This window comes from Dermacentor silvarum, chromosome 4 (assembly GCF_013339745.2).
Source record: "Dermacentor silvarum isolate Dsil-2018 chromosome 4, BIME_Dsil_1.4, whole genome shotgun sequence".
Taxonomy (NCBI): Eukaryota; Metazoa; Arthropoda; class Arachnida; order Ixodida; family Ixodidae; genus Dermacentor; species Dermacentor silvarum.
In genome coordinates, this window is record NC_051157.2 from 124,505,932 (window position 1) to 124,521,722 (window position 15,791).

Here is a 15,791-nt window from a genome sequence, read left to right on the forward strand (position 1 = left end):
CATTGCTCGAGGGAGTGCACATCTATAAAGACCACTGTAATACTCATTCATGTTCACAAAGGCACGGCCGTGTCAGAACTCGACTGTACATACAAATGAACCGTCGGCGATCGGCAATGATCACGTAGGAGCCAGAGAAATCCAACAGTTTAAGGCGCAATTTGTGATTTCTAATAAGCAGAAATGCACAGGGTTTGACGGTGTTCCACGGCCTCACACCATGGATGCGACGAGAGTGATCGCTACATCAAGGACAGAGAGTTCAACGGGCCAAGCTAGGTAACACTACTAGAAGATGTGTTGTGTGGACGTCGTTTGGAACAAGCAAGAAAATCTATGCCCACGCTAGTCACACAAACTGGGATTGCCGCAAAAGAATGGTACGTGCACATCTCTTTCTGATTATTTCTTATTCCTGCAGGGCTCAGCAGCCTACGCTTCTACGGTCACTTAAATCGGTTCTAAAATCTAATATCCTTAATTATTTTGCTGCACAGTAGCACTGAACCCAAACATGAGAACAGAAGTATTAAAGTTCTAGACAATACTCATATTCAAAGTTTCTCTGAGGAAAGGGTCAAGGCATGGGTGAATGGTTTGGGCAAGCAGCACATGTCATGCCAAAATGACGGCTGGTTGGTGCCGTTAGTTAGATGTCCTATCTGAATGAATGAACACGGCTGCAGAGAACTATAACATGTCCCGCCGATTTTAATTTATCCGCTGTCGACTTGGCCAAGCATTGATCTCAAGCACTTGTTTAATTGTTTTTGAAGCGTTTGGTGGGTAGCTATAATAAAAGTCATAGCGAAGACTATTTTGTGTGGCTATATCGAAGAATGGAAGCAGTGGGGATATATTCCTTCCCAGAAGATGTGCGCTTAATGCATCTTTTAATACACCGTGATAACGCTAACATTTCACTGGAAAGAGTCATCAACAAAATTGAACGTTTAGTTTCATACGCAGCATCCGTTTTATGCAGATGTTACAAAACTGGCGTCGAATAGTACAATTTATGTTTTGTGCCGAGTGATATTTCACCGCTATGAACAGGTAAAAAGCAATGTTTTGAATAAAAGCCCACGTGAAATTAAACAACATGAATTGAGATTTATAGTTTATTTTTCTCTAAATAATATATAAGCACACATGGTGCACCTCTGCATAACCAAGCCAGTAGACCCCTTCAACACTACCTATAGTTTCAGACATCAAAACCACAAATGTTCAGTCCTCACGCGCTTTCAAACACCGATTCACTTTTCGGGTCCTGACAGTGACTTGCAGCCAAAGCATTCTTCACAAAGAACGGCTCGCGGCGGCGGAGCGAGTCAAGCAATCGGCGCACCCGCTGAGAGATCACTTGTCCAGCGGCGCCACTGAACGTGCTCACCGATCATAGTGATACACATCATGTCCATCGATAAGGAAACTGCCACTTGCTCCTCGAGGACGGGGACGTAGTTTTTGGGACGATCCATGTTACTGAAAAGGTTTCTCCGTACTCTTTGTGAGCTGTCGGTACAATATAACCTCTAGCAACAGCCGATGACGCAATTTTCTCGGTCAATTGCCCATGCTTAACCAAAATCACTCGTTTTTAAGATTTTTATAGTTAAGAAGGGTAGAAGGGGGTAGCTGTGGCGAGGATCACGCAGTTAAATTCTCCTTTGCGCCATTTCGTCGTTGTAAACCAAAAAAGCGCTAATTAGGATAACGATGTTTTGGAAACAGCGGGAATTAGGAATGTATCGGCAAAAGATGAAGCTTCGCGGCATCACGAAGTTCTTGAAAAGCTGGTGGAGTTAGTTTTGAGTGTTCGTTGCCCTCGCATAAAGACGTCCTTGCACTAACAACGACGCCGGCCCAGCTGTTCCATGACTAAGCTAGCTATAGTGCTGTTCCCCGCTGTAGCGGCAATTACTTCTCGAAAGGCGGCGGCGCCGTCCGCATCCGGTACTGCTGTCGACACGCGCTAACGGAAGTTTGTCGCACCACGGATTGTGCGCTATTACTTGCATACTTTATTCGGGTGGCAGTAAAATATAGCTTCGCACGCAGCTTGTTGGGCTCACCCGAAGTATCTCCCATTGTCTCAGTCCTTCAAGATGTTACAGTTACATCACGAGAGAACTCCGCTCGCCCATGCAGTCGGGACTGCTGCGTATACAACATGACAAGTATGTAAAATGTTTTCTTTCTTAAAATCAGGCTGTGAATCTTTTCTGCCTGTTGAGGTTAAGTGGCCATACCAAGGCTCTCGAAATGTCGCGACAGTTGACGCGCCTGCATTTTCATTTTGCTCATTCCTTGAGAAAAGTAGTGGTGATGCAGCCTTTCCACATCCGTTTCATTAGCTAGGTTGAGTATTATTGCAACGGCAATAACGCGGACGCTAGAGGCGCATTCACGCTATCGTCGCCGCCGCCGCTATCAGGCTGTAACACTGACGGCGCAAGGCGCGGCTCGAGCGCGGAGGGTTAGAGGGTTTCTAAGACACGAGGTGCGTTTGGCTGCAGACACGACGCATCAAATTGGATGCACCGTGATCCTCCACCACCAATCACCTTGGTGTTGAAGCAAGAGCCGCCTTTTCCTTTGCACTACTTTTCATTTGATTTTATTACCTTAAAGACAATTTGGTAGGGGTATTACTACTGGCATGGATGTTGTGAGCATGCGCATAATGAGCACACTATAGGGTTCCTGCTGAGCTGTTATGGTGCGAGCAGTAAACGTCAAGAAAACGTTATCTGACATTTCACTGACATTTCACTGGGTTCTCGGTCTCATCTCATGCATCACCCGCGTAGGACACCTGTTACGCCATTGCCGGCTCTCATGGCGCCAGCGTGGTAGATAGAGAACTTTTGAGAAAGAGAAAAAATGTGAGCAGCTTGCACTAGTGGTGCAAGGTTGGAGTATACATCGGAGCTGGTGATCGACCTAGCTTCTTCCAGGTATTACTAGGCTTGGCTAAGCTTTGCTAGGAAATGTTAAATGATGCTAAGCACCGTATTCCGAATCGGCTCGCCGCCGACGCGCAGATTCTCGCTTGGCCGCGCGACGCGCTTCAAGATAAGCGGCTTCTTCTTCGGGTGTCCGGACCTTCTTTGGTTGTCCCATGTCAAGGGTACATGTACTCGCCACAGAGTCAACTAGAGTTCTGCCGCAGTAGAGGCGGCTCCAAGCTTTATCTCACGGAGACGTCCCGTCCCGGTCAAGCTGCGCCTCTACACTTGCCGGGGCGTGGCGGGTCGAAACCTGCCGAGCCACCGCCAGATAAGCCTGCTGCTGTCACCCGCGCTATAGTGCCTAGAATATAGTAAGTATATTCTAGGCACTATACCGACACCGCGCGTGTTCGGCGCGAACGCGGGGAAACGCAGATGGCGTCGGCAGCCGCTGCGGGCTGGCTCATTGGTGCTGCTGTAATTTCTTTTCTCTCTCTCTCTCTCTCTCGCTCTAATTTTCTCTTTCTCTGTCCCGAGCACAGCGCGCGCCGCTCGCATGCTCTCCTTCCCTCTGCGGGAGTACCGATGTAAGACAGCAGCATTCAGTAATTCTTTTTTCCCTAAAACGGTTTCCCAGTGGAATCGATTGCCTTCAGCGATCGTTGTCGCTGTTGGTAGTGATTCATTTTTTCCTTTGTTAGAGTCAAGTGAATTGTTCAGTTGATGACGGGTGTTTTTTGTGCGGTATACATATTGTATTTGGTTTCATCTTACTGTATGTTACCCGCTGGAATTTTTCGTACATTTTTGTCAATCTTCGTTACGTTGTGTATTGAGTGTACTTTCTACTAGCTGGTTAGGCTGTACTGTACTTACTGCAAATTGAGCTTGTGTTCTGTCTTGTAATCATGTAGTATTCCCCCCACTGTAATGCCTTATGGCGCTGTGGGTATCAAATAAACAAAAAAAAAAAAAAACACGCCACTCCGCAAAGTGGTTGCTAGGCAACGCGCGGCGACGTCTTCGCCAGGCGCAGTTTTTGTTCGCACTTCGCGGCCTAACCAAGAGCTTAAACAGTTCCACTGTTAAAATGTTAGAATGAAAAGCATGTATGTACGCCTGATTAACTCAAGCAGGCTAGGTGACTGTGTGTCCCCGCTCCGATTCAAAGGGGATGCCAGTAAATCATCATCATCATCATGGTTGCTGCCAGGTCTTTGTTTCTTTGCCCAGCTAGAAATACCTTGCGTACTCCGTCAAGCCAACGTGTCACACGCGCGCGCGTATAGTAAGAACACCCTCCGAGAAATTCATAGCCAACACTAAACCTTGCGGTCGCTGTCAGTACATCGCCCTTTGGACGGACCCGCTAAAGCTCTTCTTTTTGTGAATTGATCGAATATTTAAAGTCATGTCGGCGACCTGGGAATTTCAAGTGTGCATAAATTGTGGGTGGCCACTGGGACAAAACCGTTAAGCGTCACCCGCAGCGGAGGGTAACTTGCCTGGCGACCACAACGTTAACGACGACTAAAATGATCGTGACAACGCCTACAAGTATGACGACGTGACATCTAACGAACCGCGTACTGGCGATCAGATTCTGGGTGCAAAGAAATATGTTCTTCTTGCGATTATTTTTACTGCGATCGAAAAAGTAACATTGATTATGAGAGGGCGACGACGACACGTGCGACAAGCACCGCGAAACTTGGGTGGAGTGTCTTGTACTCCTGTAACTATCATACAAAACCTGAGCGACGTGTAACTCATGCATGTGCCTCCATAAACACTCTCAGGGGATGACGGTTACGCTCGAAGCGAGGTGCCTCCTCGCTAGAGAACCTTCGCAGCACACACGCACTAGATGATCGATTGAGAGATGGTTAGACACCCAATAACCTCAATTTGCTTGCGGCAGTTCAACGTCCTGAGAATATGTGCCGAGCGTGAGCCCTCAGAAGTGTTGTTTCCCGCCGGTATGGTCCAAGATATGGCGAGAAACCAAAATTTTTATAACCATGTGCAATATTTGTTCTCAAAAGTCTGGCCCTCTTGTCAAGCGCTTAAATCGACCGCGTGCTTCACTTGACGAATGCAGTCACAGAAAAGGAAACAATAAAATGAACCACGCATCGTATGAACAAAGTTAAAGCGTGAATTTTGACGTCCAGGAACAACACAGCCGTTTATGCGAGAGGCCGCAGTGGAGGGTTCCTGATTAATATGGACGACATGGGGTTCTTTAGAAGGACGATAAATGAAAGCACAAAATCAAGCTAGACTGTTAATGTATTCATTCATAAGCCTAGTTTAGTTGATCTCGCTCTAACAGGTTGATTAGTAAGTAAAATGAAATTATGACCTTACTTTAGGGTTCCCAATTTTGCGCCAATACCTCGACGTCGGTACGTAAGTGTCACATACGCCACTGATGTGAATGTACTATCTCATATTTGGGACGTTGTGGCGCCGCAAGAGTTCTTGAAGCTTGTTACGTTCAGTCTTTGCCACCTTTAAGCCGCTATGTAGTTACCACCATTAAAAAAAATGTCACAGTTTCGCCCTAAGGGCGAAGCAATGAATGCGATAGCAACACAGCAATGTCATACGAAGTAAGGTGAGCGGCTTTGGTAGCAATATGAATTGTAGTAAACATGAGCTGATTAAGTAAGCAGGTGTGCTGCGGCGTAAGTAGACCGACATGAAGAGAGACTCGATGACCACGAGAAGGCGCGTGTGAAACGGTGGTGTTCATGAGAAGCGCTTCCCGTGGGCAGCGCGTGCGAAGGGACACACCTGTAGCGCTGCACTGCCGATCCGGGCAGCATTGCGTGTGTAGCGTGCGTTGGAAAATGTGGCCCGACTATTACGAACTGAATGAACAAGCGTGGTGTGAGCGCGCACAAACACGAAGAGATCACACTGAATGACAGCAGACAACGACTGTCAAAACGCTGGCAGCAACCATACGCCGCAGCGGGCGAAGGTACGTGCGGTCTATCGCTTCAACGGAAACTGAGCGGCGAATGCACTTAAAGGTCAGAGCCGTGTGGAGATAAGAGACGGTGCGAGCGAGCGACGAGCGCGGTTGTTGGCAGAGAAGTGCGCCCCCCCCCCCCCCCCCTTGCTCCCTCCGGCGCTGGCTTCCTGCTTCCTTGCTTGCGCGTGGGAGATTGAGTGCGTTCGCTCTCCGTGATAGCGCGCGTCTCCGCACGCTTCCTCTCGGGCATACGGCGCGCGGCGAAGATTTGATCTATAGGGAACCTCACGGCGACGGCGACGGCGACGACGACGGCGACGACGACGCCGACGGCAGAAATCCGGTTCAAGTGTACATTTAATTGCTATCGCAATAAAAAGTTCGTCCGCCCTTCCACTCCGTCAACATGGTTAACCAGCGAAGCTGAAGCGTGCGGCTCCGTTGTTTATCACTGGGTTATCCCCAGCGGTTCGGTAAAGGATTTGTCAATTATGAGGTTACACACACGTTCGGTTGCGACAGAGAGAACGACGTCACTGACGGTGTGCCCGCAGTCCGCCAATGTCGCTTACGTTGGATGTCTCGAGTTTGCTCTATGGCGTGGTTAGCAGCATTCGCCCGCCATTGCCGCTTGCGATTCTTCGAAATTAAATTGCTTCAAAATTAAGTCTGCCCGTCACATAAGACAATGAATGGCTCATGCCCCCGTAAACGCTGCCTCCTATTACGACGACAGAGGGGAAGTGAAATTCTACGTGAGAATGATGCGCGGCAACGGAGAAAGCTGGGGAAGAGGACGACGAAGGCGGGAGCAGTGGCACGAGCGTGTTCCGAGCACGAGCACGAGCACAAGCCGAGGGGCGCCAACGAGCCAGCTGCGGAAGAGATCGACGACGCTCGAGCCAATGCTGATGATGATAGTTTTCTGTGGAGAGGCGACGCACAGACGCTTTTTCATTTCGCCTAGCCATATAAAGCTCTGCTTCAAAAAGATGGTTGCAGGTACTAATTATTTGTCAGACCCGTTACTGCATTGGTATAACTGTAGTATGTAACGGTAGAGCTACTAACATTACTGACTAACCAAAGGAGTGGCTGTTACTAATTCGTCTCAGCGATCAATTTCAAACGCAGTTAACAGCACCAGATACAAAGTTTACTGTCTAAAACGCATATACCTGAACCGATCTGGCATATTTCGGAATTGATCCTGTATATGTGCTATAGGCTATGAACATTGTATTGGGAGGAGGTAACTGTGTCTAGGATTGGTAGCTGATGCCCATTAGTAACAGTGTTTATCTTGTTTAGTCAGTAATGCTACTAATAACTCTGTCGTTACCAACTGTAGTTACACCAACCTAGTAAATAGTGTGACAACTAAGTAGTAACTACCGCGACCTTTTATTGATATTGCATATTTACCAATAGAGATTTAACTGGGCCCGATCAGATGTCATTGAAATGAATTGTTAAGGCGAGCTGGTGAAGGAACTAAAAGGCAGTGTCGCCAATCGTCTTTTCTGTTTGCGTCTGTTCTGACTTATAAAGCCTCATTTCTAACGGTAACAGTTCTTGTGGCATTTTAGAAACTTATTTACTGATACAGCTGAATTCCTGTATTTTGTGCCAGCCGTGGTAGCCCAGTGGCAATGGCGTTGCACTGCCGATGTCAAGGTCGCTGGTTCGATACCGGCAGTGGTGCACGATGAAGAACCCCTGGTGGTCAAAGTTCGTCTGACACGCTTTTCCTGTTGCACGCGCGGCTATGGTTCGTTAAGACTGCAGAAATTAATTTTACTGACTGATCTTTTAGTATCATTTAACATGTACCCAAAGCCCGGTACAAGGCCACCTTCTTTCTTTTGCTTTACACCACCGCTTCTCGGACTCGAATGGCTGGCATCGTGCTCAGTGGTGCAACGCCGTATAGAAACTAACTCAACGCCGTGGTTCTCTATAGCACAGATCGAGCGATTCGGTTGAGTCACGTGGGTTCTAATGCGGGCCAACGCGGACAAAAATGTATATGCCTCTAAGCATCGCATTGCGCTTGTATTCTACATTCCGTACAGTGTCGTTGTTCCGCAAAATCTGGATAATCACATCCCCCCCTCTTTCCATACCCCCTATTTAATATTACTGTCACTTGAAGCGGAAAGTTACTTTGCTTTCGTAAAGTTTAGTAAACATGAGAGCTTACTGAAGCTGTCCCCTGAATGCTTTGTCTTATAAAATATCTTGCGACGTTACCTGTTTGCTTAAGCAGAAACTCTATCGAGAAGTAAGTAAAACATATTAGCGCTACAAGGAAAGAAAAACTTAGGATGGAGGGAGCAGCAAATAGCAGAGCGGGCTCATGTTTATTGAACGCACGCTCTTTAGTACTGAACCAGCTCGCCCCGCAACGAATGTTACTGAAATCAATCAACAAGTTTCACATTTCAGCTAGCTGGTTGCATCTGTTACGAATTAAGCATAGCTTATTCACTTCTGCATGTTTAAATAAAATCATGGACTCCCTCATGGTGGAGAAATTGAAATATCATTGCTTAGCGACATTACTGTTCACGAGCCAACACCTTCAATTTGCTGTCTGATCCCAGTTCGTAGCTTGGCTCTCTCGCTATTCTCACTCGAGTGCTATTAAACAAGTTAAAGCATTCAAAAATATTATGATAAAGACTACAAAGCGAAAAACAATACAATATGAGTAATTGCAAAACCGAAAATATCCTGCACAAATTAATAACATAAATGCATTCCTACAGTATTTACCATTCTTTCTAACTCTTAAAAGCAAGCAGAAAGCGGTACATGCAAAAAGCGGGACAAAACAGCAGAACACGTTGTTTCAAATCCCCCCAAAACTGCGAACATTGCTGCCTAACGTCGTTTACTACCATATGGCTTTTAGTCCTCCTTTCCAAAATTGCTAATCTAATTGATGAACGTCAGATATATCGGTTTGTGAAAACTGCCGACTTTGAATAAAAGCTAGCACAACATTACCTATATTTCCATCGGAACGGAAAGTGACAGGCTAACTTAAGTGTGATTATACTAACCGCAGTGTTGACAAGAAGAGTGGCATGTGAGCCTTAGCTCTGCCATCCTTGCTACAATTTGGATCTTGACGCTAACCTGTGTTGGTTTGGCAATACTAGAGGTGGCCTGCTGTAGCACTGTGACGGTCAGTTCCTGCTTTTGTGTCTACGAGGAGCAACGCCATACCACGGCCAGAGGAAAGTGTATTTTTCCAAGATGTTAGTTGCTTTATGTGAGTGTGGCTTTTTGCGTACCGGCAGAACACTTTATAGAGATATACTTGCTGTGCTTCCCTATTGAACATCTCCTTTGTCTTCTGCATAATAATCTTCCGGTCTACTCTTACACTTTCAGAGCTAAAGCACTCCATCATTTGTTGCAAGTTATCTCCAGTGTTGCTTAACAGGACAGTGTCGTCTGCAAACTTCAGCGTATATAGGCCAACTGTTTTCGGTCCCTCCTTGCCCCTAATTCTTACCAGTATAACAGCTTGACTACTGTTCTAATCATGCAATGAATAGCACTGAAAAGATTGTGTACCTTTGCCTTGCGCGTTTCCTAATCGGTATTTTTCCGCTTTTCCTGTGAATTAAGGCCGCCGTGGAATCATTGTAGATATTTAGAAAGACATTCACAAATGCATCCACTATACTCCTTGACTACTCAATGCCTCCGTGAGCAGGTGATCAGGACGCCGAATTCTAATGACATAATCTGTTCAAGTTCAAAGGCAATGTTAATTTCTAGGGACGAAAACAATCCGCTTTACTTCAGTCGTGAAATTGTTGAAAAGAAACAAAAACATGGGATACAAAAGGGAGTTCTCAAGTTGGTGCGGTAGTATATTTGGAAATAAAGAACGTAAATAGAGCATGTTAAAACAACCACAGTGTCTCTATGCAGTTTTTCTTTGTGCCTCGTTTGATTCCTGCTGTTTAGTAGCAAAGAAAAATAGACTTGGCATAAAACAAAATATCATGGTAATCAGCCACCACAAGGTTGCATTGTTTTCTTCCGGCGGAAAAACATACTCATGCACTACACTAACTTCTCATGCGGAAACTGAAACTTGTAACGTGGATATTTTCATACCGGCTTTCCATGTTGTCGGAATCAAAAGGCGGATGGAGTGCTTGCACCACCTTAAGATTATGGCTATATATATCCCTTTAGTTTGAGCGTGGCGTCAGGCTAGTCACTACATAAAAATACTGTTAGCAAAGTATTCTATGCGGCCCTACTCCTGAGCGGAGGGTAGTGAAGCGAACACTTTACACGTCATGATCGTAATCGTTCACGCTCGTATCCCGAAACGGGACTCCGCGGGAGCGAGGATCGTTGTCCAGCCGCCAGCCTATAGCACGACCGCAACGGCAACAACAACAAAAGAGACGGGAAATAGTTAACAAAACGAGAGAGTGACTTTAGTCGAGTCTGATTGGTCGTCAGTGTCGGCCGCAAAGGCTGTGACGTCGCACCAACCGAGCAGCCAATCCAGTCCCCACGACTGCGTGACGTCACGCATCGAGCGATCGCGCCCTGCCGCGATCGGGGCGCGCACGCCGGGATAAAAACTCTGGTGGGAGCCTGGAGCGTCCCGCAAAAGTGCGTGCGCGCAGTCAGACGGAGTTCGACGGGCCACGGTAGACCGGGGCCACACGCCAGCGCCAGTTCCCTCCGACCGACGTCTCCATCGGCAACAGGTGCGTCGCTCGTCTATTCCTGACTTCCTGTAGCTCGTGTTAAGCGCATTCAGAAATATTTCGGGAGTTTTATACAACTACCTGATAGTGATTATGTCGGCGATACCAAAAAATGTGCCGTGATATCAGCGTCACGAAAACCCCTATTCACCGCGTGGCTGGTGCATCTTTTAAGCCAGTAATGCGAAACTCAAAGAGCAGAACTCAAATTTTAACGCCATAAAGGAATCCATACCAGTATTTGCCTTATACCAGTCTTTGCCTTATATGAGGCAACATAATGCGATCATATACCAGCACGCAGAATATCGACAAGGTTGCATGGAATTATTGGGTACGATGCATAAGACTTTCTTCAATGAAGTGTTTGACGTCAGACTAAAACAGTAATGGAAATCTGCAAGGATGCAACAGCTATATATACATCAGAATAGCCATGCCAATAAACTATTTATGCGTGATAAGGGTCGAAATTCGGCGTTCTTGGTGCGACCACCAAGTGAAGCACGAAAGAGCAGGGACAGATGATAATCACATGCGCTAAATAATCATTATCGATAAAATAATAATTGTTTGAAGTTAACGCATGTGTTGCACCCTCCGTCTGTCACTGTTTCTTGCGCTTTATTTACACTTTATATGCCGTAGGGTATTATGAACAGGTATCCTTGAGTTGCACCAAATGTAAGGTGAAATCAATCTGGTGATGTATTTGTTGCATGGTAGTTTAACAGGAGTAAATCACAACTGCTTAACAGTGCCTACTTGCAATGGTATACCTCATTCAAGCACATACGTTTGTAGGCATGACGTTCAGATATTGGGCAAATAATTTCCCTGGAGTATTATGTCTGTTCAGGGTAGATAATATAATGTTTCTGAATATGCTGTCTGAATAGTACTGGCAGAATGCATGAATACACGTAGATGACATCAACCCGTAGCTTTCATTTTTAATCTTGTTTGCCACTAACGCATTTTCGTCAATCAGAGTGTGACCACATATAGATACTACAGCTGCCCAGAAGACAGTGGTACTGCGTCCGCCTTTGGGTGCGTGTTCAAGCTGTCATGATTGGCAACGTAATACCTATTCAAGATATGAAAAAAAAGCACAAGACAGTATAGTTTTCGCCCGCACTGCTTTCTCGTGCAAGTAATTTGAAGAGTATATTTATGGTTGATATATGTATTCTCTATGGCTATATGTTTAGTGATATTATTGTTCGGTGCAATGTGCGACACCACCATAATACTTCCTGATCCAGAAACCATAACTCTAGTTCACCCTTACGGGGACTTATCAAAACCCTGTCCACTAAAGCTATGCATGCCCAATGTATGTTTGCGCCATCAACAGTCCACGCTGGAGTTCAAGAAAGCGCGGATTACCATCCAGTGCATTAAGAAAACTCGAGTCCTTGTACAATTTGTGACAACCACATTTACCTGCATGTCCAGCCTGCTTGTTGCTTAAAGTGAGAGCCGTCGTGGAACTTGACGTAACCTCCACGGTTCAAAACGAGCTAACCGTTTTATTATTCTGCTCCTTTTCGATCCAATGCAACGCGCACACTCTAGAAAAGCAACCCAGATTGCCCTTTCAACTGCCTCGCCTCCATATTTTAGAGCGTATTATATTTATTATTATTTATTATACAGGTCATCTTAGGCATACATGCTCTTGAGTGAAATTTCACATGCTCAACTTGTGCATAAACGCATGTTTGGTTCAAACAGATATTCATCTCGCACTAAGCGCACTGCAGATCTCGATGGTCTCCCATCACACATCATTCTGCTGGAACTCCGATCCTTGCTCCTGTAGGAACTTTGCCCGCGCGTGTCCGCGCGTATGCTTAATCCCTCAATTGTGTGATAGAAAATTACTACAAAAGCCGACGCAACGTAGCACCTCAGGTCGGATGCACTTGCGACGTTGTCTGTGTGCATGTCCCTGTGACCATCGGCACAGCTGCTATAATTCCTGCATATCAGCCCATCCTTGTATTTAGTACACCTTTCGACTTCTTTAGGAGCCTCGGTCTGCTGCCAGTTTCGCATTGCTCATCAACACGAAATTCTCAACGAACTCACCTAGTCCCGCGTTTGGATGCAGTTGAACAAATCGATGTCTATTTCCCGTTCAACAAGTCCCCGTCGTATGTCAAACATTCCACTCGGATAAATTAAGCAGCCTCAATGTTTCTTAATTTTTAAAGCGACCACTGAAGATTCAGTAATGCTTATCGTTTGACCATACCAGAATCGTAGAACTCGTACGAATTCACAAACCTGTATTTTTTTTTTACTGTGCACACACAGTGAGTCATTTATTCCAATCAAATTGGAGATATTTGCAACCATTGCACTGCGTGTTTACCTACAAACAATAAATTTCCAGTGATCAAAGAACGATAATATGAAGCGATATGCGAAAGGTTTCTGGCAACAAACAAATTTCTTAAACGTCCGTAAACAGTCGCTATTGCAACGTCCTCAAACGCCATATTCTGCACTTTCTGCAGTCACACACAACCAATCAAATGATACAAAATAAAAAAGACACACGCAGCACCGTTTTAAGTGCTAATATTTGTCAGAGCTTGCGCATGAACATGCGTCTTGGCTAGCCCGATCCGAGTGCATGCACAAAAACGCTCTGGCGCTCCTTAGAGCCGTGGTCTGCATGTGCGCTCCTTTCTGAACCACGGGATCTACAATGGTGCTTCTGCTACCCATGGATACTCTGTTTTTCTTTTTCTTCAGCTTTTTATCTGCCAAACAATTATTCATAAGACGGAGCATGTGCTTGCGAATACACGAGCGAACGTAAAGCGCGAAAGCGTGACGCAAGAGCCTGCCATGATTCATGCTTATTGGCGGGTTACATTTATTGCGATAGATCTGTTTGTCTACATGACGCTCTTTAAATGATTAAACGTACAGTGATGTCACGCTATAAACTCGAGAAGAAACAAGGGTAAGGAGCAGGAGAGAAGAAGAGCAGTGTAGATACCGCAGATGTGGGGGAGGACGTAAAGGGGTACCAGATTGGTTGGCGAAAGTGGCAGCAGCCGCGCGCGGCGTGATGACTCCATGAGAGGCCCGCGCTTGCGGGTGTGAACGCAGTTTGAATCACCAGATCATGTGCCTATTTTAATTACACACATGATCAATCAATTGCACCTGATTCCACCGTATTATCCCTGCTAAAAACGTATGGCTTGCTTCAAGAAGCGCCTACACAGTGAAAATTTCTTCAATGTTGTCATCGATTGGCGCATAAGGTTTACAGGAAATGACGAGATGGCCTGGAGATAAGCGGCAGAGGGAAATAAGAAAGTTATTAATGACTTTTGGAATCATTTACCGTGGGTTCCACTACAATGTTTTGTTTCTTCAACACCTACAACGTCGCCAGGAATGGGAGTTCCTTCATGTAGTGGGGTAAATAGTGTTCTAGAGACATTAAACGCTTTTAGTCCTTATATCTGCATTTCTCATCTCCTGCCCTATATTTACTGCGTACTCACATTTTCGGACGCATGTTGTCGGCATGTGTTTGTTTATTTGCGTCCGTGTTATCAGCGTTTTTTCTACTGCTGTAGTCTTCAGGAGGATGCCCAGTGCTGGCGGCACCCCGCTTTGCTTCCACGTGCAACAAACAAACCAATACACTTATTGGTAACATGGTAATAAATAGAAGTAGCGTCGCAAGTTATAACCATATAATAAAGTGTCTGAGGCATTTTTTAAACTTCATACCCATGGTCATATCGGCATCTCACAGTGACTGGTCAGCAGAATCCCATGCTTTGAATAGCGATCTGTTCCCACTGAAATATACTCCTCATCACATTATAGCAAACAGGCATAACAAGTGAAGAAGAAGTTTTTTTTAATGTTCGCTTCTAGCAAGCGCATCTTTTGCAGGAGGCTTGCAGTAAAAATGAAACAAAATGCACATGTACTGAATGACTTTCATGCCGGAAAAAGTCTAATTAAATGAAATTATGGACTTTCACTTGCCATAACCACGATATGATTATGAGGCACGCCGTAGTTAATAAATTCCGTAGTGGAGGCCCGGGAAGGATGAAACCGAAAACTACATGCACTTCAAGTTGCGTTGACATACCTGCTAACAGTACTTTTCTGGCTGTTTCTGTATCCGCGCCACCAGAGCATCTCATAGCGCTAATAGCTTCGGATTAATTTGAACCGCGTGGGGTTTTTTTAACGTGCACCTAAATCTAAGTACGCAGGTGTTTTCTGCATGACCCCCTCGAAATGTGGCTGAAATTTGATCCGGCGACCTCGTGCTCAGCAGCCCAACACCATATACACTAAGCAACCACGGCGGGTTAAGTCGGAAAAGACGCGCCTTACAATTTTATTACAATAGTCGCACAATATTGGACGGTGCTGTGTGAGCCCCTGCGGCTCCATAATCGGTGGTGGTTCTTACGTGCAAAGCGTCAATCATCTTCAGCTCTGCTAATGCCAATATCTTTCTGATTGCGAATTTTATCCCTTGGAGCTGACAGCTTTGTGAGTTGCAGCAACATCCGGTAAGAATGCACTAAGCTATAATGTAGTCTTCTTAATCCCTCATTATTATCGTGAAAACACTGAAAGAACATTGAACGCCAACTGTGCCGAAACTGCTACCCATTCTTGCTTGAGCCCGTGAAACAATTGATGGACATGCATTTTCCCCTCTTAAGAAAAAGCAAACTTCATCTCGGGAACTTCATTTGTTGCAAATCGGCTGGAGGGTAGATTGCATTTTTAATATTCGCAGCAATATATAAGCAGTCTCTCTTCCATGGAGCAAGAATGAAGTTTCCAAACTGTTGGTATAGCCCAAATTTAGCACGATTACATATACTAGCTCGAAAAAGAAATCTATATATTGCGGAGCAGTCTGGTGGAACGGTGGTTAAAACAGCAATACACATGTCTTAGTGCATCGATGTGGCCTTTTAATGAGCAGTTGTTCTTACGACCACGAGATGCTCTATTTGCGCGGATACAGAAACAGCGCGAAAAGTAATGTTAGCAGGTGTGTGAACGAAACTTGAGGCGCACGCTGTT

At 45.6% G+C, this 15,791-nt stretch overlaps 2 protein-coding genes across 17 annotated transcripts in view; both read left to right on the forward strand.

Annotated features, from left to right (window-relative positions):
- Window positions 1-15,791, forward strand: part of LOC119450613 (uncharacterized) — a 151,926-nt gene that overhangs the window by 84,557 nt on the left and 51,578 nt on the right. The window lies entirely within an intron of this gene.
- Window positions 10,537-15,791, forward strand: part of LOC119450615 (uncharacterized) — a 275,138-nt gene continuing 269,883 nt past the window's right edge. Inside the window, exon 1 of the mRNA XM_049666054.1 lies at window positions 10,537-10,691. The gene's annotated coding sequence lies outside the window, so the exon portion shown is untranslated. The remainder of the gene's footprint in view (window positions 10,692-15,791) is intronic.